Below are 27,676 nucleotides of genomic sequence, written 5' to 3' on the forward strand. Positions count from 1 at the left end.
ACTGTGATGGGAATTTGCACCTTAAGGGGCAGTGGCAGAGAGCAGTATTATCTGAAATCAGCATCACTAGTGCCAGACTTTACAGAGCTGCTGTGAACAACACGTACTGGGAATTACAAGAATACAAGAAAAAATGGTCGAAAGGGCACGCCGGGTGCTCAGCCCCAGGAGTGGATGGAGGGCTTAGGTTCCCAGGCCACCAAGATGGTTCGGAAAGTTTTATTGCTAGTCCATACAGACCCAGAAGCAAAACTGCCAGGATTTATTTTCTTCCTGGAGAGATGCAAAAGAGCAAAGTCCAGAGGCAGTTAACCCAGAGCCACTTAAAAAAGATAAATCTGTTGAAAGTTATTATTTCCTTAAATCAAAGAGCTGGAGGGAGGCTTTTTTTTCTTTAGAAAAAAAAAATCTATTTCATCAAAAAAGTGCAACTTTTGTTTAAAAAATGAAGATTTTCTTAACCTGATTTTCCCACAGTTTATTCCCAGCAAAATAGCAAATGTTAGTGTTTAAATCTGTATTTTAATTTTCTAAAGTATGAAGGAAGGAATAATTCAGTGTTCAGTGGCAGGAAACCACAACAATTTGAGGAGCAATCAGGTTGCTCCCTAAACTAAAATGCATGAAATAAACAAAATAAACGAATGCATGTTTTTCACATAGGAAAACCCCAAATCACTTCATAATCAGATTGAACCTACAGCATTTCTTGTGGAGAGAAAACTCTACAGGAAGTTTTTGCTGGACTCCAGGAGCTGCAAGACTTCTCCCTGGCCCACCTTCAGCTCCTTCATGAGGAGGCAGTCACCCTGGCAAGTGGAGGCAGTTAGCTTCAGTCATGTCACAAGCAAACTTGGTAAGTCTCTGGGGAGCAGAAGGGACGAGTTCATTTCTGAGACAGAAGGCAGCTGGCAGGCAAACTCCAAGAATAACCACAGGGTCTTCTGCAGGAGGAAGTTCAGGCTCTCTTTACTTGGTTCATTGGGTTTGTTGTTATTCTTTCTTGAGAGACCAGTAGAGCCCCAGAAGGACACAGTGGAGCTGATGCCGAAGCAAAAAGCAACGGTGCAAAGTCCTGCACAATGGAGATGTCCAGGTTTCCAGGAGTGCACCCAAAAGCTCCCATTTGGGGATTTGGGTTTTGGGAGCCCGGTCTGGAAGCCATGCGTCCTGCATCAGCTGACAGTTTCATTTCTCTATCCAAACAAGTGATTCTTTGCATTTCTGCAGCTGAAAGGTGATATTGCAAGAGAGGAAAAAACAAATCAAACGAGGGAAGTGTGTTTCATTTGACAATGGGTCTTTAGAGCCTGCATTTTTTAGAGCTAGACTCTTAGAGTAAAAAAAAAAAAGAAACAACCCATGTCTGAGATATGTGCAAAATATAGCTCAAATCTAAAAGCTGTAACTGTGTGAGAAAAGTCAGATGTTAAACAATCACAGTTTTATTCCTCCCAGCAAGACAGCCTGTGCACCTGTAGCCATTATTGTCTCTACTGTATAAAGTGAAAATGAATATCACATTGTATTGAAAACCCTCATGGAATACAATTACTCAACAGGAACTGTCCTAAATCTATCAGCTGTAACTCACTTGTAATTTTGTGGGACTAATGCAGAGAAATGTTTCTCCATGCCTAGTTTGCCCCCAGCCTTTCCCCCCATTAATATATTTCATCCACTTTTGCTTACTATGGCTAAATTACTTGTAAAAGATTAATTACCTATGGGAAGTGTCTGTTTTGGTCTGTAGGAATGACATTATGCTGAACATTAAATGCTGACACTATTAAACTCTGCCGGACATGTTATGATATAATAACTCTGCAGACCACAAGTGAAATGGGTCCCTCACCAATTCACTACCTCATTGTTTTTCTGTCATCAGCAAACTTTGGGATATAGTCTCAGCCGACATAGCTCAGAGTTTCATTCATGTCAGCAGAGTAGCTTACTAGGGCTTTTTATTTCCCTGGAAGTTTTTCTGAGTTACCAGATGCAGATAGGAGTCTTTGTTCACCAGCAACCTTGAACTGAGGTACAGAAGCTGCCATTTTCCAGGCAGAAATGCAGGTTGGTTGGGAAACTGAGGCTTTTTCAGTTGAAATCAGCAGTTCAAAACAAAACACATTTTCCTTTCAGAATTACATTTCCTCACCTTAGAAAGAAGAGAACTGTTTTGCTTTGGTGTGCAGAAACTGCAAATGTGCTGGGTGGCAATTTGGGGGAACTTCTGTCTTCTTTTCCAACTGGAAAGAGAAGCAGAAGAAATTTGAAAAAAAGGTGATAAAGAAGTGGCGGAGGGACTCTAAAACCTTCTCCTCCCCTCCTAGTGTAAAAAAATCCTTTAAAAATGCTAAGAGATTTCAAAATCTGATTTCTTTCCCTCCAGTCATCCCATTTGTATTTACCTGGTGTCTTGTCTTTCACTTTAAAGGAGTTGTTTTCAGCCTTTTTTCCTGTCAATTTGCTGACCTTTTAACACTTTCAGTGAAGGAGTGAACCCTGCAGAGTAGCTTTAGGCCACTGGATTTTGGCTGGTGTCTGTGGCTCTTCATGGTAAGATACGCATGTTGATCACAGGTTGAAATCTCCTGACTTGAGAGCAGACACCTCACTCCCATGCCTTGTTGTATGGATCTTCTTTCAACAGGAATGGAGAAATACATGACCCGGGAATCCCATGTCTTTGTTAGCATTGCCACACATGTTAGCTTTGCGTTTTGGGACTTTCTCCACGAAGGACCGCAAATCAGAATAGCTTTAGCTAAATCAACTAAAAAACAGATTTCTTGTTGCCAAGAGGATCTACATGGCCTCCTTTGAATTACCAGATGAATTTCTTATCCTAAATACACCGTCTGGGTTAGGAAAACCTACTTTCAAAATCCAGTCAGCTCCTCTCCTAACAGCTACATTTCTCCTTACCGTTGTCTATTCCACCCATGTTCAGGGCACCAGTGACTGCTCTTGTTCCTTCCTTGCTTGCACTCCCCAAATTCTCACCTGCTGCATGTGTGCAATGCTCACTCCTGACCCCATACTGGCTCTCCTCCAGCTTTATCCCTTGGAGCTGGTTGAAACTCCTCTGGCACCTAGTAGGAGTGGATATGTTTTGTGGTCTCACCACACCAGCATGGTACCCACCATGCTGCATTGCGGGGCCCACAATCACTGTCCACTGACATGTTGTTGTATGTGCAGGTTTGCAGACTCAATGGTAATTAAAACCAATCCCTCTGACCCTGACCCTGAGTAGATTAAGCTTGGATCATGCCTGCCTGCAAATGTACTTGTATAAAGCAAGGAGTTGAGGTGAGGAGAAGAGAATATGGTGAATCTTTCAAGGATCAGCATTTTAAACTGCAAGCCCTTTTGTTCTGTAATCTGGGATATTCCCTAGCAGTCCACATGGAGAAGAAAAGGGGCATTGTCTGGCGAGTGGCTTCATTACTAATCTCTCCTGGATGCATTTTAATTCATTTTAATGACTCTGCCTCCTGTCAGACCTTTCATTTGTTAAAGGGGTTTGTTAAAGAGATTAAGTGCAAGGGGAATTTGAACCTCAAAACACTACATCCCTTCCCCCTCTCCCAACTCCTCCTCTCTCTCCCCCCAAGATTAATATTACACCGAAAGGAAGAGAAAAGACATTTTCTGTGAAACACATTACAAGACTTTTAGGAAGAGAGGGAAGGAGGAGGAGCAATGGAGCATGCTGGACTCTTAACCCATGGAGGAGCTGGATGCTGGTAGTATTGATATTATGCTTTTCCAGCTACATTGTTCCCCATGCATATGTCTATTGAAGCTTTGTGCAAACACAGCTGTTTATTAGGAATGCCAGCTTAGGGAAATAAACCATCTGCCTCAATTTGATTCTACTTCTGTCTTCTACTCATGTGGGAGCTTGGAATAACCTCCCCCACCCCTGAAAAACAAATGTACCATGCAGTACATGTACTGCATAGAAACCTTTCAACTGAAATCCAGGCCTTCAGCCAGCTGAAGAAATGAGAGAACTTCTTGGTTTCCTGCATCAACTTCCTACCCAAGGATCTCAAAGCCCTTCACACAGTGTGGGAAGTGGCAAGGTCAACAGAATCCCTGTGTGGAACTATGAGTTTATTTTCAAAGTTCACAGTCTCAATAGACATCCTTTGAGACATGTGTTTCATGGATTTACTAGAAAAATTCCCTCAAGTAGGTCAGTGGACTATTTCAGTCCTTCTCTCAGTCCACAAGTCCTGAAAGCAATTTTTTATAGCCCTATGGACTCTTAACCTCCTTAGGACTGAATGGGCCTCAGGAGTTCATGAGAAGGATAACAGAATGAGTTGCCATGCAGTAGCAGAGTGGTGGATTCTGGTCAAGAAGATGGCTTTTTTCCCTGCATCCCTCGATGTTCCTCTAATAGCCACTTGGTACATGGTACAATGTGAATACCATGTATTTTGTGCAGAATGCTTACACAGAAGATGCATCACATCCTCATTTGTATTCTTTCTGTTGGCTTCAGAGTGGATAGAGTCAGGCTTCCTTGTAGGGGGAAGATCGTAAGCGTTTCAAAAAAGAGACATGTGGGATGTTACCTTTAAGCAGAATGATCAGTTGAGTTGCCGGAGAATGGAGTAGGACTGCTTAGAACAGGTCGGGTATTGGACATAATCCAACACACCCATGCTTTTGGGAAAGAGGCAAGTGACATATTATGATGGATAAGTGGGAGAACTACCTGTAAGTATGAAGCAATTCTTCCACACTTCTTGGGACTCAGGATGAATACTCTGCGCAGTTTTGGTTACTGCTTTTCAGGAAAGATGTAGACCAGCTGGAGAGCAACAGGAGTGATTGAAGACCTGACTTAGAAAGAAAAATTAAAAGAAGTAAGGTTGTTTAGTCTAGAGAAGAGAAGCTGAAGAAATCTATGATAAATGTCTTTGTGCAAGCACCAATCTGTAAAGGAAAATGAACAACTCGTTTTGCCTGTCAATGCAGACAGAGTGAGAGGCAATGGGTTAAAACTGAAGCAAAGGAGAATAGGTTGGAAATAAAGGAAACCTTCTTAGTGTTATGGACAGAAAGACACAGGACAACATCAGTGACTTGAGGGAGACATGTCAATCACATTGGGAAATACATCAGGACTTGTGGAATGACTAGTCCTAAAAGCTGGAAGAGGAAATTATAAATGGCACAGGTATAACCATTACAGGGTGGAATGCTCTGATTCCTCCCAGTGACTTCTGGAGATCTCTAGCAGTCTTGTTTTCTATGATTCTTTGTATTTTCTACATAGATGGACTAGAGAGTCTGATAAGCCCACTGCTGATCTAGTTTCAGGGCTGAATGCATCCCTGAAAAAGGACATAAATCATTATGGATTGATTTTGGATGAAATGGTAGATAATCAAGAAACAAACCAAAACCATAGAAAGCCCAATGGAGAAAAAGAAAAAGCTCCCCATCTATTATATTCCCTTGCTGTATTTTAAGTTTCAGGGACAAATCCATCCTGCCATCATGCAACAAATCTCCACACCCTCATAAAACCAATATAATGAGCGGAACAGGGTAGCAAATCCTCTGGGTTTTGTTTTAGTTTGGAAGGCATTAAAGAAAAGTGTTGTGCAGAGGGAATGGAAATGCTGCCCGGGTGCCAATTCCACAAGGGCGTGTTCTTCTAGAGCCAGGTATGTCACTCAATGAAAAGCAGTCAGTGTTCAGCTCCTGCCATGGTTTGGGGGTTAGCCAAAGAGGTTGGAGAGGGGTGGCTGGAAGGAGAAAGGAGCCTGGTATTTTTCACTGCCAACTTTCTGCTTTTTGTCCAGCTTCCTCTATACAAATGACATCTGAAATGCAAGCTGGCCCCTTTCCGTTATGGAAACCTCAAACTGAATTTAATAGTAGGGGCTTATATTCAAGTGTCCCATAAAGTGTTGTAGAAATTGTATCATCACTGGAGCATTTTGTGGTGTGGTCCAATCTCTTCAACATGAAACTTCCCCCATCATAGAATTTTAGACTAGCTGAAGTGATTTGGACGCATCTTCTGTTCACTCTTATAGACATATTTTTATTAAAAATTATTATTACTTCAAAAATCATTATTACTTCACTGCTTTACATCTTGTTAACAGAGTAAGAACCCATTCTTCTAGACAGAGGCTGAGCAATGGCTACATCCCTTGAGGCTGCAAATTGGTGTACATAGCAATGAATGAATGTACAATGGTAAATTGGTGGGGAACCCAGACAAAGCATGACAGTGTTCAAACTGTAAGGGAAAGATGGACCAGCAGATAAAGGAGAACAACTCAGCACCTTCCCAGCTTGGTCTGGTTGTAGCTTGGGCTCAGAACAGGCAGTGCATAGATGGCACTGGATGTCTGCTCCTGGACTGAGCTGTACTTTGACATGTGTCAGTGATATTTAATTACTAGGACAATGGATGCATCTCAATGCTCCAGTCAGCTTTGGAAATATCAAGTACTGGGGTATTTTCCCTCCCTCTTGACATCCATAGGATCTGAGAGCAATTTTCCTACAATACCACTCAATCCCTATGGAATCCCACTGCTTTCACCCTTATTACGTGCCAGAAGACTTTCCCACAAGGGTTTAATCTTTTTCTGCCTCAACTGAGAAATCTGTGGAAACAGAAAGAGCACAAGACAGACTAAAGAAGAAAGAAAACACAGTCAGGAATTGTTCAGCCTTGTTCCAATATGCCCTGTCTCCCTACAGCTGAGATTCTTCTGAAATTCACTGGTACTAACTAGCATTCATCACTCCAACCCACAGCAATTTACTGGTGGCGATTTTCCGCTTCCAGCTGGTGACTTCCTGACCTCAGAGGTTAAGACAATTTTTATTCATGCTACTGAACTTGGCATCTGAATTTTAATGTCATGCTTTTTGCCTCCCCGCCTCCCTGTTTTCCTGGTGCAGGCTTACAGCCTGTAGAATATTTTCAGGGGAAATGGAGAAGCAATGTGCCATCCCCAAAGCATGACAGTACAGCATGGCAAAAACATTGCCACACAGTAGTGCAAGCCTCATATTTTCAGGTGAGTGTGATGTTGCTGGGAGAAACTGCAAGCCAGATTCCTACATTCCTAGGGTTGAGTTGAAGTGGGTCCCCCATTGAAAAAACATTTTCTATTGTTTTTAATTTATCGTAACCAACAGAGAGCCATCATTTTGTAGTTCAGTTGTCTGATGTCTTAGGTATGGGTCATGTAACGTGGAAGAGATGTGACTGTACGTAGCACTCAGCAAACATTAAGAAAACAGTCCCAATAAAAGATGGAAACATCAAGACACTGGGATACATTTTAAACAAACTCTTTTTATGGACTCATTCAGTCATCAGGGAGCAGTGAGCAACAGTGACAGGTAGATGGCCATCATACGATCATTCAGGCACTGAGTAGCAAAACCCAGTAGCAGACTTAGACACTGATTGAAATGGGAGCTTGATGACTAAATATCTTTGCTGAGCTGCAGTCGTGGGTTTCAAGGTACTCTATCAGGTCAGTGTTCTCGTAAAGTCCTTTCCAAACACTGGGAAAAAATCCAAACACTTGAATGATCTTTCTCTGACTCATCTTCTGTTCCACCTTACCCTTGTCCACAGTCCCCTTTAAGTAAGGTCTTCATCACAGAAGATAAAGAAACTTAAGCACTCCCAACTCGGAAATAGGCTGGGTATATTTACATTTGTTTATTCAATACTTGATAATGAGGCTGAGGATGGCTGACTGCCATCAGTCACAGCATATGTTGTCACCATCACACAAAGAGGGTATGAAACTTCTCTTCTGCCACTACCGTCCTCTACTTAATGCCTTTGTGTGTTTCTTCTTTTATTTTTTTTTTTTAATTTCTTTTTTTTTGGTGTCATGCTTTTCAGCATCTAGAGTTCCTAACCGGGAATGTACTAGTATTTCTGCAACCCAAGACAAAGCTGTCAACGCTGCCTGCCTTTGTTAGGCTGTACCAAAATATAAAGAATTGAGGTCTGAAAATTTCTTCCTTCTCTGAGGTGTCCATGTTGCTGACCCACTTGCCCAACCATCGGTGTCATTCAAGACCAGCACTTTCTGAATTTAGCAGTTTTTCCTGAAAGAAAAAGCTTGAGCAACAACAGCAACAGTTACTAATTTTTGTCTTTCACACTAAACAGAAGATTCCCTTTCTGTGTTAAAGCAGAGTCTCTGAAGCTGTGAATTTGAAATGAAAACATCCATCTGTGTCTCCATGTGTTGCCCTGGCCTCCCTCTCTGCTCCAGAGTAGCTGAATATCAGAACAGATCAGCCCTGGCAAGAGAAACAAATGCCCCAGAGTTTGGATGGGGATCATTCAAGCTTTGCTGATACTGATTGAGAACAATACAAACAAACAAGCAAACCCGAGAGTTTGCTGGGAGAGAGGAGTAAGCTGGCCCTGAAGACTCCTTCAGTTATTTTCTTACTCATTCTAGGTATCCCTGGTAAATTAATCTCCCAAAATGTTTCCTTCACTGTGGACATGTCTGCTGGCCAATGTCAAGGACTGAGCCAGGTTCTTTGAGAGCTACCAGTGTGGCTCTTCACATGGTGAAGGAAGAACCAAGCTAGAGCTCAGACAGAAGGGTAAACTAACAAATGCCCCTCACCAAGATTCATGAATTTCAGCACAATGAAGCCTTCTCTATATTTTCTTTCTCTGCTTTTACTTTTCTGTCCTTCCACTGCTAGCAAGAATTCTCCAAATTTCCATTATTTTGAAAATGGTTAGCTTTGGACATGTTTTGTTATTAACTTTCACCTGGTGCTGTCATTTAAGCTAGAGCTAAATGGGTTGTCATGCACTCAGAGATCAGCATAAATGCCCTGGCATCAAAGGTTCATGGCCACAATAACCCAGGCTGCTTCTGAAAAGACGCAAGGATCAAGTCCATTGCGACGCAAATGTGGCCGATTCCCTCGCTGGTGTTTTGTTTCTGTCTGGGCTTAGAGAGGGGAGGCTGAGGACAAGAAAGGAAATGTTCTGTGGGAAGATGATCTGGCATTTTTTCTCATTCTCCCCACACACGCATTCCAGAGAGTTACACACCAGATAAGCAGCAAGCACTGTTTGGCCGGCTAAATACTGCACAAGCATTATGGACCATCTGGGGACTTATAAAGCCTGCAGGATATGAGTAGAGGTTGTGCTGGAAGTAGAGGCTGAGCTGGTATCCTGTGTCTAAATACCAACACAGCTGCTTGGAGCAAGAAAGGGGAACCCTCCAAAGGAACAGCAGTAGGGGCTCTTCTTTAGGAAGGATATTACTCTTGAGTAATTGAATTGATTGTGACTCCTCCATTTGAGCCTGTGAAATAAGATTCCCTCCAACAGAAGGAGCTGGGGGGGCACAGCAGCAAACCCAAAGGCTACTATTATTATTGTTGTTGTTAATGCCCTTGCTATTATTTTATTTCTTAAAGAGCCTCTGAAAGTGTTCTTCAGTATCTTGAGATGTGTGAACTCCGTATAGTATGCTGGCCCTGGAAAAGAATCAGTGTGCTTCAGCTGAAGGGAGGCTGGAAAGATAGCATTTTCCCACAGTCTGAGGAGAACCAGCTCATTGGCTTTCACCAGGCACCCGTGTTTTGGGACAGGAATGCCATGGGTTCATTTTCTTGTCAGCTTTTAACAGGTGAACCGGGCTGAGTGGGGCGGAGGAGTCACCCCCAAAACAAACACATGTATGAGCTTGTGGTATTTTATGGACAAGAGATATACTCAGGGCTCTGGGTTGGAGGGAGTTAGATCTCAAACAAACAGGGTCTTTAGTCACGTCTGGAGACCTTGTTAAAATTCTTTCTGCTTGCAAATCCCTCTGATAGAAGGGAAGCACGCTTACCTCCAATGTGACCCCAGACCAGGGTTTCACCGGGGTGAATTTGCCCCTCTGTGACTATTTGCTGAATCCTAAGCGCATACTGACTTTTAAAAGGCCTTTTCTCAAAGCACCAGGCTTTCTACTTCACTCCAGCTGTTCAGCTTCATACTCCAGTCCTGCCTCCCCCTTATGGCTACTCTTCACCAATGTCATTCATCCACATGTTGTAGCCTAATACCATTTCTAAATTGAGTCAGTGCCTAAAGCGGATCCCAAGGACAGTTGAGGCCTCATTATGCTGTGTGCTGTGTGAGAACAGGGCAGAACAAATCCCTGACTTGAAGAGGCTTCATACAAGGAGAGAAAGGAAGTGCTCCAGGGAAATAAAGGGAGGTGCCCAAGATTACTTGAATCCCCAAAGATTACTGACCCCCTATCTGCCTGTTCTCAGCCCATACCCTTCTAACCTCAGTTAACAGCTGTATTGGAAAGAAGTTCTTTAACCAGCTAATGCAGACAACTGGCGTCACAAGAATTAGTTTAGGTTTTACAAGCAGTCTGCTTTTGACTTGGACAAGAAGCTTGGTAGATCACATATAGCCTGAAACCACTGGGGTTCAGGTGAAACTACACGACACACTGAATAACCTTCTGTCATCTTTTGTTCTTCATAAGCGTTGAGTGATTTTTTTCAGCAGAGACATGTCTCAAGTTCTAGGGAAACCCTCAGCCAAGAGGGGATAAAAAAAAAAAAAGAGATCAGTCATCCGTCATATCATTTCCAAGTAATATTTGAAAAACAAACATTGCAGGGCATACATCTTTTCGCGGACAGATTTCCAAACACCTAAAGTGAGAGACCCAGCCATACCCAATGCCAGCGTACTTCAGACGCAGTCTCTGCAGAATGGTTTCAGATGGAGCGCAGAATTTGGTCTCCCTGCCCCACCAAAATGCTTATGGGTTAGGACTATTGCAAGTTTTTGGACAGTACTTCAAAAGGAACTTCAGTTGAAGAAATAATTATTATATAAGTTACAGCTGAGCATTTATAGCATAATTGCCTTTCCAGAAGTGTACCTCTAACACACCCTGGCATTGATGTTTTCAATTCTAGGGTGAAGACCAAAACTAAATAAGATCAGCAGGAAATCCATATTCATTTCAAATTCATTTAGCTACCCCAGGATACAAAAAGAAAGTCTTATGCAGTCAAAGACAGAAAATCATTATAATAAGAAAAACATGGGCTAGATGAAGGAAAGTGATTAGGTATGTTTGGGCAACTGCGTTTTTTTTTTTTCAGAGGGAAATCAGTCCAGATCTTGTCTTTATTTCCAACTTCCATGTTCAAGTAAAGCTTATTATTCTATATAAACTAATTATAAAGAGCTTCTGCATCTCATTTGGGTCAAGCATCACAAGTAAAAGAAGAGATAGCCAAAAGGTGGGATAATTGGAGGGTATCATACAAAATTAAAAAGCAAATATAAAACAAACTAACAAAAACAGAAGATATTTGTTCACAAGAAGTTGCTAAGCTGTGGAATTTCTAGCTGGATGATGCTCTGTGCTAAAGATTTTTCTTCCATTAATCTGTTTAACTTCTCTTTGAATCTATCAAGAAGTTGCTAAGGAAGTCCACAAGCCAGAAGTGTCAGTAAGTTGGGGTAGTGTTCTGGAAAAGTTTAGTACATACCTGCTCTCGTCTTGAGCATCTTCATTGATCTACTTCATTGCTCATGGCCTGCTGGAGACAGGGCCACGGCTGGCAGTGGACAGCTCCAGACATTCCCACAAATGCTCTCCCCTCTACCCCCCCCCAGAAATAAAAAGGAAAAAGAAAGCCCTTTTAGACTTTGTATATTGGTACTATCTTCAGTCTGTATTTCCTCACCCCAACCATGGGGCCCCTTGCTTACATTTTCCCCTTTTCAGAGCTGTAAGTGGAGAGGTTCAATGTAGGACCACCAAATGGAGCCAGTATGGGACAGGATACCATCACCTGCTTCTTCACCTTGTGGAGAAGGTTGAGAACATGCTTTTAGTGCCAGAAGCAATATATGGTGGGAAGAAGGTGTCAGTCTTCTGCACCAGTCCCAAGATAGCTTCGTGTATTTGTGAAGTCAAGCTTTCAGGCTGTGCAGAAAAGATGATCCAGAACAGTGCCACGTGGGTGTAGCAGTCATGGGATTGTAATAAGCTTCAGAATAGTTTTTGTGTAACCTGGGCATCCTCAGAGGAAAACTCCTCTGTTTCGTTTCTTAACCTGGTGAGAGAGGACATGAGCTCTGCTTTGAAGGTTTTGTTTGGGTAGAGGCTCTTTGACTGACTACTGGGCTCTGGTGTGTTCCCAGTAAGCTGAAGCTCTCTCTTGACAAGCTGATTTTGCTCCAGAGAGAATTGCTACCCTAGTCTGGATAGAAGGGCAGGGGATTACGTTAGAGTTTTAAAAGAGCTTTATGGAGTATGATCGCGAGTAGGCAGCGTAATCACTGTTACGCAGATGGGGAAAAGCTCTTGGCTCCAGATGGATTCCCTGGAGAATCAGATAAGCCATTTAGAGTACTTGTTGGCTCTCTGTCCATTTAAACTGCTTTGCAGCTGGGTGCTTCTCCCAAGGACTTTGGAAAGGCAAAGTATGGGGATAGGTCACTGCCACGAGTTCAACCAGGATATAGGATTTGCTCCCAACACATGGCTGGGGCTAGCTCCCACAAAGAAATGGACTCAGTCAAAGACTGAATAATGTTTATTAGAGAAGGGAGAGAGTGGGGGTGGTGCTGCCTGCTCAGAAGTAGCAGCACAAGAGCCTGGGAGTGTTTCTCAGGCCCTGCTCTGCAAGCAGGTGGTGAAATACCCTCCTAGCTCAAGTGGTGGATGAATATGATGTTTTGAGATGGAGGCAGGCAAAACAGCTACAAAGACTTCCTTCTGGGCAGCAGATTTCACACATCAGTGGCAGCAGTAGCTGCTGTTTCTACTTTCAGACTCAGATAGACCCAGAGGAGTTCCTCTTCCCTTACCTCTGTTCTGGCTTTAGGCAGAAACCCTGCAGGAAAGGGCAGAGTTTGACAAACATCTTGATGGAAGCAGGCAGGTATGGTTGTGCCCTGGTTCAAGTCCATACATACAGCGACCATAGCCACCACAGGTACTCCAGGCACTCTGGGTGATCTCTGTTGGTCTTGAAATGTTACAGACTACAGCATCACAAGCAGGCGCTTGCATTTAAGGGATGCCACCTAATTCCTATATTCAGCAAGCAAAGCATTATTTGGAAGCAGGAAGTCAGAGAAATATTGAAGATGCCAAAGTACAGGGTCAGTAGGTGGCTGTCCAGACTAAGCAAGCATGGGAAAGATGGTCTGATAAATGGCCCATCAGAGTGTAACCTGACAGCTTTCTGTTCTGTTTTCTGTCCCTGTAAATCACATCAACCCACCGACATGATGTTTTCTCTCATTCTGAAGTGGAGAGAAGGTTCCTGGAAGCACAGGGAGCTGTGCAGGTGAAAGCCATTGTTCTACTGGATGTTGCACTTGCTAATGTCGTGATAGGAACTTAATAACATTATGCTGATTGCCCCCCACCCTCGCCCCCCAGTTCACTCACTTTTCTTCTAGCTTTCCTGCAGCCTTAAAAAGGAAACAAAAAATGCTACTTCTTATGCATGAACAATCACTTTCAAATGCCAGATCTCAGTCCAGAGCCTCCTGGAAAGGAGTCAAGCTCTAAGGAGTCTGTTTTCATATATTTTCTCTTATCAGTCCCCATCACAGATTGGGGTTTGTGGTTTTACAGCTGATGGCAGGTTGCCTGCATATCTCAAGACTGAAATGCAAAAATAAGCCAAGCATGAAGACAGTATCAGCTTGACGCTACATGCCTTTCTAGGGCTATTAGATAAGAGATACTGTTTGTACAGAGCAAACCTGTTACCTCAAGAAAACAAAACTGCTTTTAACTGTGGCTTTCTTTAACTCTCCTCTTAAACAAATGTGCAAAGTATGATTCAAAGAAATGGACAGCCAGATCATCAGCTCTACACCACTGACCCCAGAGTAGCAGGAACAAGCTGTCAGTGTGTTGAAATGATTGCTTCCCAGGACAACTAGTGCTGTCCCCCGTGTTTCTGAAACCTTCCCACATATCTCTTCCTGGGAGCTTCCATTCTGCCTCTTCCCATCTGCTGTCTCCCACCTTGAACCTGCAGTGGAAAGCCTGGTGCTGAGGCACTCTGCAAATGACCACAGCATTTATCTTCTGATGGGCTTACAACCAGCTTGGAGAAGACCAACCTTCATTAGATCTTAAGCCCCAAGACCCTTTAATAGTGAAGCATTCCTAGAAGGTGGTCCTGTCTCCATAAGCAGTATGTGTGGGAAATGCTCTGGGGCATTCTGTGTGAGGAATACACACTGGTATCCTTGTTTCTTGATGGACCATCCTGAGAATACACTGGTTCCCTTCTGGCCCACATTCTTGGTTTTCTTCCTGTGGAGATGATAGTACTGGGACTGCAGAAAGGACTAGTGCACACACAGATCTCTCTCCAAACCACATGGTCCAGATCTGTCCAGGCATGCTTTTGCATTCCCCAATTTAAATATAGCCTGAGTGCATGTCTGCTCTGAATCACTCTTTCAGAGAGTCCCTCTCTTTCTCCCTCAAATCATTCACTCTATATGACATGGAGACCTCCAAAATGTAATACAAGCCTTTTTATGCACTCAGTGTTCTTATACATTACGCTTTAGGCAAATATATATTCTTTTCTTTACCACAGATAGCTACTGCTTTAGGAGCCATCATATCCCACTAAACCACAAGAGGTTTTCTTATTCCAGGTGAGCACATTTCTATGGGAAAAACTGGTTCTACGTTGTTTTGCTCCACCTGTAACCCCCTCCCTCCCTCCACACAAGAAGCTCTGAAGCTGTATGTCCAGGGACATATAATTTGTGAACAGTTATAAAACTTTCTGCTGAAAGATGAGTTCACTGGACTGGTGTTTGTTAAAAATTAAGTTAATTTCCTAACTACCCCAGCATCTCATTTCATTCTTAAAACCTAATAGTATATGTGCTGCTCCAGTTGCAAAAGCACAGCAATAGCTTCTCTTCTCTTAAAATGTCTTGGGGTCAGTCCTCTTTCTTAGGGTTTTGCATCTGATCTGGGTATGACCTTATATTTGTATTTATCATAAGAAGTTTTTGACTTGTGTTGAACTTAAAAAACCATACTCAATACACTCATATACCACACCAAAACCATCTGCAGCAGGAGATAAACTTTACAGATTAAGGTTGACTAACATTCACAAAAGCTCTTGGAAGACAGTTCAAGTGATTTGGCAAAGCAGGTAATGACTTAAACCAGACATTCAGCCCTGAGTCTCTCAATGTGGTGTGAGGCGATGCAGTTAGATGCTAAGCATCTGAACTGATACCAGGCAAAAATGTGGGCACTATGATTGATTCTGAATTTGGCTTATCATGTGAAAAATGTCTTAAGAGTTTAAACTCTTAAGTTGGCTATAAGGTCTCAGCTCCTCCATCAGTGTTAAGGTGGTTTAAGAATTTAGTGTCTTAAAAGCAATGTGATCTGCTAAACTGCTTTCAAGATTTAGGAGGACTTAATTATTTAAACTGGTTTAATATCTTAACGTGGCTGAGCCACTGCTGCTGGCCTACAAAGTTAGCAGAGTTGAGGCTAGGTGACATTGGAGGGATGTCGTTATTGCAGAAGAACGGATTAGACCAGTGCAGTGCAGCCTTCTGGCTTTCCAGTCTCTGAATCTGCTGTATGTTTTTCAAGGTCATTGCTCAAACAATTCCAAGCAGTTGGCAAATAGAGACTGGGACTGTTTGCCAGTCAAATCTAGTTCAAGTATTCTTTGAGTCAATATCCAGCCATTGTGTTACTTATTTGTTCTTCTAATCTTCCAAATACCCCATAAAACCTATATATTTTTGCTCTGCCCTCCTCCTCTTACATTTCAATGACAACATGTCTGCTATTTCTGTAGCTCCTTGAAAATCCAAGCCAAGTTTTCTATTGATGCCAGGTTCGTCTCCCACCCTTATGCCTTCCTGTAGGAGACACTCCCCTTTTTTACTTGCCTTTTCACTCTGGGATCATGATCCTAGCTTTAGGATCTGGTGCCAGACAATAAAAGAAGGGGTGAATACCAGGCGGGCAAAACCAGGTGGGTATCTGAAATTCTCTTTCAGAGCTTTCTTCTGTTTTTCTCTGTCAGGTCATTTGTACATGCCTCCTGCTGAAATCAGGAGGACATAGGGAACTGCTGGCTCATTTGAACAATGAGGTTGTCTCCAGTGATGATAGACACTTTTCTCCCTCTGTACTGGGAAAATTCCCAGCTGCACTTAACTAGGCAATGGCTTAAACCTTCAGCTCTCGGCATCTCAGTCTTCCTGTGGCATTGAGTCCCAGTGTCCCATGAAAACAAAACATTCATTTCTTTTCAGTAAGATGGAATTTGTCACTTTTCTGTTCCCCTGGCTGAGCCTTCTATCATAAAAAAGGGAGACAGATTGTCTCCTGTAGGTTTGTCCCTACTTTTTTTTTTCTTTTTTTCTTTAAGTGTTGCTTTAATTTACCTCCTGTTTGTGATAAGTGATCCTATTCTCTTCACTTTCTTTTTCTGTGACCTCAGTGAGACCCAGATGTTCTCAGGATCTTTGAATCTGATTTCTAGGCATGGAAATAAGGGCTCCAGTTTAGGTACCTTATCTTGGAAAATGAGGCCGCAGCTTTACTCTCCAGAGGATAAACTAAATATGATGTTAATGCATTTATCATCAAACATTTACACAATTTTAGTTCCTTGCTCCTGGTACCTAGAGTTGATGTATGCACCTACCACTGTATTCTCACTTCAGCCATCTGAAGTATGATTGTGCTTGTTTTAGCAAGTCTTAGGGAAATGGTGTCTCATTTTCTTTAGACAACTCTGGATACGGTGATTTGCTTCCAGGGTTACTGGATCTATGCTAGAAGCCTGAATTTTAGCTGCTGAATTAGAAGAGATAATATCTGTCCTACATGCACTCTGGCTTCAGGGAAAGGGTTAAATGCAACACCTTCTGTTGACCAGTTCTGGGATATGTCTGAGTTCAGCAGGTGGATTGCTGGGGATGACCCTTGAGGCTGTGTGAAACACCACAAACATCTATTCATAGGGATCTGGGATCAAGCTTTACCTGAGCCAAGAGTAAGGAAAAAAAAAAAAAGTAAAATAGCTTAAAATCTGTCTTTGAGTCTTGTGGCTTAATTATCACTGGGGCCTGTTTATCAGCTCCAGAGGAAGGCAGAACTGGCTGTCTGGATCAGTCAACTGTGCATCCGCTCACAGTCCTATGCTATGGTCATGGTCCCTGAATTCATTGTCATGTGCTTTCCTCTGCCCTGAACAGGCTCAAAAATTGTCCAAACTGCAGCTTTGTAAAGAATGGCCAATAACTGCCTTTTCTTTCAGAGAAAACAAAACAACTTCTGGCTTTTTTGTTTTACTATAATCAGAGGCTCCCTTTTTAATCATTCCAGTTTCTAGTCACATGGAACGTGAACTGTCTAAGAAAGCTTGAGAGAGAGGGAAATGAGAGAAAGGAGGGGAAGCTTAGACAAAAAGCTTCCTCACTGAGGACAGGAAAGCTCCACTGCAAGGCAATGGGGCAGTGACCTTTTGCCTTGAGGTCAGGGTTTCAAATGCGTTCATCAGTTAATAGTTTTGGGAGGTTGTTCCCCTGGACTGAGAGGAACGTGGAATGGACAACATCTGTCCTCATGCTCTGGTTGGGTCCAGTTGCTACATCTTGAAATCCTGGAACTCAGTTCTGGGTTTCATCATCACCTGTGTAAATCTCTCCCATTTGCTGCTGCTGGGTGATTTGTCTGCAGAGACCAACACAGATTGTAATTTTACCTGTGAGAAGAGGGAATAAGGAAGAACATACAGATCTCAGAACAAACTCCGGACTTTTAATTTATTCATTGGAGTCTGGAAATTTACTTTCCTACCTATTTTTACAGTATAAAGAATTGTTTTCCTTTATCCTCCAGCATAATCAAATCTTGGGGTCAAAACCTAAGCTTTTCTGGAATGACCCTGGAATTTCACACATTCTTCTTAAAGACTGAGCAAGCTTTGCAGTCATGCTGGACTTAAAGGTTTCCTAAGGATGGAAAGCCCTCTCCAGCACTTAATGGACATGTTTGAAAGATGAGTCTGGGGTAGCTACAGCTTCTTTGTAGCACAACCTTTATAAGGAATGAGAGCTACCTTGTCATTCCTTGTCCATTCAACATTACCTTGTCCACTTGGTGAAAGCTCCCTCAGAGAACAGAAAGAGCAGAAAAAGCTCATTTTGATGCTTTTTCCTACTTGAAAATCACAGGATTGTACATGTGGCTGTATGCTTACCCTCACTTGTTCTAGCAGTTCACCTTCAGCCTGGTAACTTCTTTCCCTAACAGCCTGTACATCAAACCCCTGGAGCTGAAAGATGACTCTCATTTCCTTTAGCAGGGTCCCAAAACCATGCAAATCACTACGTGAGGCCAAAGACTTCTACCATGCCAACACAGGACCTCACTTGAACAATGCCTCAGGTCCCTTCTCTGTGAGCCAAGGATCTCACGCTTAGCCGTGTTTAGCAGCTATCAGGAAGGCTGTACATGTAATTTCTCTCTTCATAAGTCTCCCATTTGGCCTCCATGCCTGCCAAATGTTTGTGAAGCTTCCTCAGTGCCGCTCAGCCATGCTGGTGTGCAGGCTAGCTCCAGCTGTGACCTGAGAGAGAGGTGGGCATTGCCTTGTGGCTCTGTTCATGTATACACACATCCTTTCCTGCTCATACACACAGAAAACGAATCCTTTTCTCCAGCTTTGGAGAGGTCACACAGCCAGGACACCAGGACACCAGGGCGGTCACAGTTACTCCCCAGAGGCTTTTCAGGCCGACAATCTGGAAGACATCACTCTCACCAGTTTATCTGGCCCTGTGGTTAACTTGGGATGTAATATTTCATGTTCGTTTGGGCTGGAACCAGGGTTGTCATCCTGTGGCTCCAAATGACAGAAAATCCACCCCGTCCCTTGAGGTGCAGCTCTCCCTGCGCTGCATTACTCTTCTGCACAGAAACGTGCTGCGTATTTCCTCTGTGGGCTTTGCTGATTTCCAAACTGCAGCCCATGGAGTCGCTCATGCCTCTGGCTGCTAGATCAAAGATTCATTTTATATCAGAGTTTTTCACTCCATAAGTCCCCTAATCACTTATTAACCTGTTAGCCCATGCACCATCTCACAAATTGCTCTCCTTTCTCCTCTCACTGGTGAGCATGTTTCCAGACTATAAATCTTTCTGGCAGCTCTTCTTTGAGCTTTCTCCAAGTTTTCTTTTTAATGTGCCAGCTCCAGGACTGGACACACAGTTTTATTCTCACATGTTTGCCAGAGCTTGGTTTCACAAACTCATTTGGTAAATAGATTTTCCTTCTATATATTTCTGCCGGTTTTGGGTGAGAAAATGGAGAGGGAGAGGGAGAGTGATAGTGTATGGTGTTGTTTTTTTTAATTATGTGATCCTAGTACGAAGGAATCTTTCATGTTTTTTTTTCTGGGGACCACCCAGTGACTCTTGGTGTAACTGCAAGTGACAGTTATCATCTTATCTTTTTGAGACTTGACAGCAGATGTCCAGAAAGAAGCTGTTTTTGACCAAACTCAGCATCAGTCCCACCTCTTTCTCCCACCCCATCCAAAAGAATGGTTGGTACAGCATCCCCTCCCTCTCGTATTCACACTACACGACCATGTGAGCCAAGCTGTGCTGAAACGCCACCCTTCTGGTTCTCCTGCCATGGCTTTCATCACAGGACACTTCTTTCAGCCACTGTGAGCTGGGAAAGGCTCCACTGGTGTCTGTGTTTGGGTGCACCATGCCTGGTCGGGGATGCACTCCCCAAGCTTCTGTGCAGGCTTGCACCCTCTCCTGCTCCAGTGATTGCTGCAGGGCCACCGGGCATCTCCCCTCTTACCTCTGGGGGAAGAGTCACTTCACCCGCCAGAGTCTTTAAAGAGAGGATGTTAAAAACAGAGACAATGAGCTTGTAAGGTCAGGCTAGGCTGAGGGCAACAAGCAGTCAAGTCTCTAAACATGGCAGGGAAGAGAATGTTTGCTTTAGATTTATTTTTTGTTGTATTGTTTTGTATTGTATTGCATTTTTTAACTTAAAAAGAAAAAAAAGAATTGGAAATGTTTCTAGTAGTCTCCCTTCCCCTCTCTCTCTCATACACACACATATATATATGCATATGTATGTATTTGAAAAATGCAACCCACAACTTTTGGTTTGAATTTGATCTGACAGTATCCCTTTAACGTGAAACTCTAAAGCCGTAATTGATACCCCAGTTGGACATTATCACAGATTATTTCCTGTCTGTGTTTTGACTGTCCTGGTCGAACGGCTTCCAAACCTAACACAGAGTCAATGAAGAGAAACAACCCTCAGCTACTATTATTCCTGTTACTCATTCTACCAAAATAATAAAAATAATGAAACCGCAGCCTGCCTTGAACAGTAAAGATCTCTTAAAAGCCTTTCCTAAGCCGAGCCTTGACGTACCTTGCATATCTTAGGGAAAAAAAATAAATTTGGTAGGTTTGAGGGAGGAATTACCAGTGATGTTCCTTGGCCGGGCTCGTGTCCACACTGCTCATAAAGCACTGTTTGGGTGCAGATGTGAGTGTTGGGAACTCCCCGTCCCACCCAGGGCTGGCCACCCATCTGCTGTGTGGCTGGCCACGCGCGGGCTCTGCCACGCCACCGCGGGCACTATATTTTCCATTATTTGCCTTGGAAATAGGTCTTCATTTAAAAATAAATTAATTTACCTTTTTGTATTTTTATTAGTGTTTAAAGATGGTTTACACTGAATTTAAAGTGTTAGTATAAAAAATGTCTGTTTATTTTAATTCCTATTTGGTAAAAATCTTAAAAATTATGTTCAACAGAAAAGGATATTTGCATTTGTTTTTATTTTTTGTTTTCTCTCTTTGTTTTGTTTTTTTAATCTAAAATAAATCCAAGATATCAGAAAGGGGAAAATCAAATCCTATCCACATCTTCCCACCTGTTCTGAAGCCTGTCTGTGAAGCTTCAGATGGGAACTCTGAGTGAAATGGCTTTCCTCAGCTCTATTTGGCACCTTCCTCGTTTGCTTCCTCAGCCAGGGACTATCCCTTTCCTGTAGCCTGGGCAAGGGTGTCTAAGTTGAACTGCTCAAAAGCTGCAATGCAGCCATTCTGGATCCTAGTTTAGTGCAAAAGACAAAGCACAAGAAAAAAAGAGTGTCAAAGAACCAAAGAGACCTTGGAACATGGATCCAGACCAGTCATTTGTGTTAGTTTTACCCCAGCCATGTCATAGACTAATTTCTATTTTTCAAGAGAAATGTAAATGAAACTGCTTTCCAGTGAGGTATTCAGCTCTTTCCTCTTTTCAACTTCAGACTTACATTTCTAAATTACTCACAGACTGTCCTGAGAACCTTACTTAGACAAGACCTGAAGGCCAAGATTTTCCTCCATGAAGAACATTTCCCCAGAGCTGAAGAGCAAAATGATGCAAACTGCAGGGATTTTTTGGCTCGGTGTAGTAGGGTGGAAGGAACAGGGGATGATCCACTCTGATACCGTTCAGATGCTTGGCTGTGGTTTCAGCATCTGGCAAAGGTTAACAGCTATCTTAAACTGAAGCTGCTTTTAGAGCAAGGGGACTTAAAGCACACCCAACTGAACATTAAAAATCGCACACATGCACATGCCCTACAAAACCAACCCCCTGACATGCAGATGAGGAACTCCTAAAGACTGTTCCATCCTGTGTTTTGGGCTCCTGTATGCTAGGTTTCTTTGGATTCATTTTCCTGTCTTTCAGGAAAGGTTCCTGAGAGGCATAGCCATTTATATTCTGAGGGTATAAAACAGAAAGACCAGTTTCATGCTGGGTGAAATGACGCTGTAGTGATGTTACAGCTACTAGAATTTGTCCACAAGAAGTTAAAAGTGGGAAAAACTCTCTGAGAGTGTTGAGCTTGTAATTCCTCATGGGAATGGTCAGTGGTGACCAATGGTGGAGGAACTTCAGAGCAGCAGAATGAAAGGGAAAAATGTTTCCAGCTCTCACAATCTTAAGGCATGGAGGGAGAGCAGTTGGGGAAAATGAAATAAAATAAACACGCATCACACAAGGAACAGTAAGAAGAGGGTTGAAAGAAGGTGAGATGGATAATTAAGCAATAAGACATGACAGGCTGTGCTTTTCTGGATGATTATTGCATGCCTGCTATGATGTTCTCTAGGAGCAAAGTTTCACTGCACAAGAACGAGAATCACCCCCCAGGGGCTGGCTGGCGGGAGGGTTTAATTGCTGTTATTACAAAATTAATTTGGAAATTAAAATAATAATAATAATACGAAGAAAAAGGAACAATCTCCCCCTGCACTGTATTGTTTGTTAGAATGTGTTAAAGGAAAAGAGATGACATCACCCAGGGCTGGTATTTGGAGGGAGGACAGTGATATCACTGCCAGCCAAGCCCCAGCTGGGTCTTGTGGCATGCCGACTTTTGAATGGCTTTTCTTCTTTCTCTTTCTCATTCCCTGGCCTAGGCTGCCTGCCTTCAGGTCAATAACTTCTTGGGTTAGGAACTTTTGTCTTTCCTTTATCTCCTTCAGAAAAATCTTAGTTCTGCTCCTTGCCTTATTCTCTCTCCCACTTTTGGTAAAAAATAATCATAACTCTTTGATATGTGGAAAGTAATGCATACCATGCTTGTGGTCCAAAAGCATGGTATTTCTTTGGGATTTCCTCTCCGAAGATCTTTCTCTCCTTCTATTCAGTCACACCCCAGCTCCTACCTAACCACCTCATTCAGTGAACCTGTTAATAATTGAGTACTATGTCTTCATTAGGAAAGGAAGGTGATGTAGCAGAAGAGGATTCTTCTTCCTTAGCTAGGTAGCAGTGGATAGCATACACGGAGTTTCATCAGCACTGAGTGGCATTTTTTTTTTTTTTTCACACAGAAATTCCCTGTTGAAATAAATTTGGTTAGGAAAAATTCCGTATTAAATATTTTATGTTTTCAGAACCAAGGCTCCAATTCCTATGTATCTGAGACTTCAGAAATCCTAATTCTAGAGAAACTCAGTAATACCAACTTTTTTTTATTTTTTATTCCATTTCACAACGGAAAAGTGATTCTGAGATTTCCCTAGGAATGGATTTACTTTTCTTTGTAGTGGCTGGTTTTAGTTCATACCCAAGTAATCTGCCAGTCTAACAAAAACTTCCGGTCAGATGACGACTCAGGAACATCTAGTTGCTTTAGGGTATGTATCTGAGCAGTTCTAGACTTAGAGCTTTTACGTGGCCCTGAAATTTCACTTAAAGGCAAAATGAATCAAACAAAGCAGTTTGACTCCTTCGACCTGATCTCCAGCCTCCACTGTCATTCATGCCAGCTGAGACTCCAATATCTACTGGGCAGCTCTATATCATAGTCTGATGAGTGGTGCTGATATCAGGACTCTCCTCGTGATAGCTGCCGTACAAAACAGGAGATAAGCTAAGACTAGATGAAACAGAGGTCAGCAAGAAAAGAAGATGCACAGAGAAGCGAAATGACATACTCATGTTCACACCAGAAATAGTAGCAAGATCAGGATTACATTTCAGGTCTTCTGAAACTCAACCCAGAACTGTGCCATTAGCTGATATTTTGGTTTGTTGTCATGGGATATAGGGTAGGACAAATCCTCTCTTCCAAAAATCAGCCCTGCTCATGTGAGTTGTATTTATCAAATTGATAAGTTGGTAAGTAGAATTGTGTTCCCCAAAATGGGGCTTTGTTCAATCAAAAAAAAAAAAAGTAATTTAAGTTCTATCACTTCATTGTGCTTGCTACATTAGGAGATGTGAAGTTTTTCACATGCCACTGCATATTACCAGCATTTTATCAGAGGGATGAACCTATGACCTTTAACATCAAAGCCTGGGCTTCATCACTAGAGTTAAGGAAAGACCTGCAATACGTGTTATCCTCAGGTGACCCAACAAGTGTAATGGGAACAGGACATTATATACATGTATTTATATACATATACACACACACACATGCATATATATATATATAAACATACACACAAATGCATATATATACTTCTGTAGAAAGAGGGGAAAATGCATCTCAGGAGAGTAAGAGTTAAATGAACCATCAGTAGGTGAATGCAAAGTTGCTTATGCAGACATTTTCTTGTAAAGGTCTGGTCTCTGTCTATACATTAAGTACATGCAGAGACTTGCTCTATCCAGGTTGACAGCTCTGGCATTATACATCTGTGAGGAAAGGTTAAACAGCATCATGGCACCACTTGGAAAGACTTAATAGATGGAATTGTACCTTCCTAGTCTCCCACATTGTCAAAGGTAAACTGAAGTGGGAAATTCCAAAGGTCTCATAAACAAATTTCTACCTCATGGACAGCGTTAAGCTGTCATGTCAAAAGGCTGGGCTGGGGACTGATACTCCCAGTTTGAAGGGAGGAAAGAAAAATAGGCAACATATATCAAAAAAGCAGATTATTTTCCTTTTCTGGGGCAGGAAAGAGGTTCCATTGGCCCCCTCTGCACAGTCCATTCTCAAGGAATCAAAAGAAGTAACTCCAAAGGAAATTAAAAAAAAAAAGAAAAAAAAAAAGAAAAAAAAAAAAGAAAGAAAAAAAGAAAGAGACAGGGTAAGATCAGGGATGGGAGGGAAAGAGAAGAAAAGCTTTCTAAATGTCAGTTGAGGCACTCAGAGAAATGAGTGCAGAAAGACATTTGTCATCCTTTTCTGAGTACAGCTTTACAGACAGTGAATGCAAGGAATTTATTTTTACTGGTACACCATCACCCACTGGCTGAAATATTTCAATTCTGCTTTCCAGGGTCAGTTCCCTGCTGATGTGCCACTAAGTGATGCTGTGCAACGGGTGGAGATGTGGTCTTCAACATGCTAAACTCATGACCAGGGTCTTGCTCTTTCCTTTTGTCGTTGGCCTCCCACCCTCCATGCCTACCTCCACTTGGACCCTTTAGAGAGCTCTGGCTCTTGGTCTGAGGCACCTGCTTAGGTCAGGCTTGAAGGTCTGCAACACGGCAGGGCGGGTGAGTTTGATTTTGCAAGGTTTCAGACCCACTGGCTCTGCAGGGGGCACTGCTTACCAGCTGCCTCATTTTACCAAGCAGGTTCTGCTCAGCACCGTGCAGGGGGAAGCTTAAAAGGGAGCTGCATGGGAGGAGGAAGAAGTGGGTGAGTGGTGAACCTGTTCCACACTGAAGGGAAGAGGAGGAGATAGTGTGAATTGTATATATATTTCCAAATGCTGCTTTCGTTTCCATTGTCTTCTGTAAAATGATGGACTTGTTGCATCTCAAAGCAAACTAATCAAACTAAAGTATCCAAACCAAGTTCAGTATATAAACCCTTCTCCTCCCTCTTTCCCAGCATCCATACCTTCCAGCATCTGGATGAGGGAATGTGCATGCCCACAGACCCAGGTCTTCAGGGTGCCCATCAGAAAATCCCACACCTGTTTGTGGTGTCCAGGCGGCAAGTGACAAACAGGTTTCCTCCGTCTCCATCGGATCACCTGGCGGAGGTGTTTCTGCTTGTCGAGGCAGGTGGGGCAAAGAGAAAACAGAATCGAGCCCCAAATTCAGTTCAGTGGAGAGGTGCTGGGAACGAGGTGTTGTGTTTGTGTTGTACTTGGGCTCTGCACATGGGCAGTGCTGCCAGAACGCCTGGCACGCTGGGCAGGATGGTGCAGCGGGTTCTGGTCGGGAGCCAGGGCAAGAGATTAGGCAACATTACAGCAGAGGAACGTGGGTTCATCGTGTCTCAGAAACCTGGCAAAACAGACCTAAAGTCAGAGACACCTCCTCTGGTCAGGCTTGCTAACACCTCAGAGCAGTCTATTCTTTCAGAAATTCCTTGAGAGAAAAATCTACCAAGATGTCTGCAAAACAACATAGCAGTTGATGGTGCAATTCCCATGAAATAAATTATTCTTGAAAACAACTTTTGTATGTCTTTTTTTTTTTCCTTATATGTTTTGGTTTCTCCTGGTGTCTCTTGCATCTTGACTGAGATGGTCCCCCTACCCCCTTTTTTTTCCTCCACTTTCATAAAATTATTTAGTTCAGATAAAACTTGTTCTGATTTTCTTCCTTCCTCACTCCTTGGGGCTGGAACTAAACCAATTCAGTCTTTACTGGGGAGCAAAATAATAAAGAGAAATTCCCAAAGCAGTGAATCCACCAAAAAGACAACCAGCAGCAAGAAGCATCTCCCTCCCTCCTTGCCCCCATCAAATGGTTCTCATGATTCTCAGGTCAAATGCATATGCGAGAGCTTCCATGCATCAAATTTCCATTTTACTCATTCAAGTAAATTTTCTTTGCAAGCTTTCTGTGTAGCCTGAAGCACACAGCTATTTTTGATTTTTCTATCTTTTTGAGGGCGAGGCAGAGTCAAGTTACCTTGTCATCAAATTCTCATTTTGGCAAGGAGGGTGGTGGGGGTGAAGAAACAGAGGACTTTATAGCAATAATCACTAACCAAAACACTTCAGAGTGCCTGAACTTGTTACTGCGTCTGTTCAGTTCTTCGACAATATGTCAAGCAGAAAGAAAACAGTTTAATTTTTCACAAGCCTGGTTGCTTTCTGAAGCTAATAACAACACGGCAACTTGTTTGAACTAGTGAATGGAGGGAACATGCTATTAATACCAGAGTCACAGTGCCCCGTCCCCCACAACTCACCAGATGTCTGAATTTAAACTGTCACCTCACGTATCACATCAGTTTCTATGGACAAAATCTTGGTCTGTGTTCCAAATGCCCTAGAGGCACAGAGCTGTTCTTGCATGGTCTTTGATATGGTCTGTTAGTAATATGGTTGTAAAATGCCATGTGCATTTATAGTGCATTATTATTAATATAGCTTCTGTTCCCATCATTTTTTATTATTTATGCATTATTCCCTTTCATGCAACTTGATTGCTCTGGGGACTGACACAACGTACAAATCTTTTCACCTTTCTATCAGCACTCAGCACAGTTTAGTAACCTGCCTGCTCACCTTGCTGGTAGATAGTGTGGTAAGGTTATGCATTCACATAAAACACTGAAATTTATTGGAAAACAGAGAGGGATTCTGGGAAAACTCTGAAGGAAAATGAAATAAATCCATTCCCCCTGGAATTTGGATGTGGAACTTTTTGAATGCCTTGTCTTCCATGTCATCCAAAAAAAGACTCAAAACCCCCAAATGTTTGGGCCAAACCCTTTTTGGTCTTCATCAAAAAGTCAAAATTCCTGTGGAAAGAAGACACTTTTCAAGAAAATGTACATTTAATCAAAACTGCAATTTCCCAGCAAACACAATGTTGACTACAGCTGTGCTGAAGCTGAGAGAGGCTGCTGGGCTCCACCACCTCCTACTGCCAGCAGATTGTCCTGTGCCTCTTGACCTGGGCCTCAGTGGGGAGAAGAAAGTCAAGAGCTTTGCTTTTCTGAGCAGTCAGGTAATAAAAGAGAGCATGGTTTATGGAACTGGAGACAAAATAGGGCCTATCGATGGTGGAGAAATTGCAGGGAGGCAAGAGGCCAAAGGGATGTAAAAGGGTTTTCACAGAGTGAAGCTGTCTTGCACGGTGCCCTGGG

At 42.7% G+C, this 27,676-nt stretch overlaps 1 long non-coding RNA gene across 1 annotated transcript; it reads right to left on the reverse strand.

The window, feature by feature from the left end:
• LOC310901620 lies at positions 1 to 27,032 on the reverse strand. Its single transcript, XR_014585957.1, has 3 exons — positions 25,466 to 27,032; positions 2,159 to 2,249; positions 1 to 1,230 (listed from the first exon to the last, which is right to left on the reverse strand). It is a non-coding gene; the product is annotated as an uncharacterized lncRNA (long non-coding RNA).
• Positions 27,033 to 27,676: the final 644 nt, after the last annotated feature.

Source organism: Anser anser, assembly GCF_964211835.1.
Source record: "Anser anser genome assembly, chromosome: 6".
NCBI lineage: Eukaryota > Metazoa > Chordata > Aves > Anseriformes > Anatidae > Anser > Anser anser.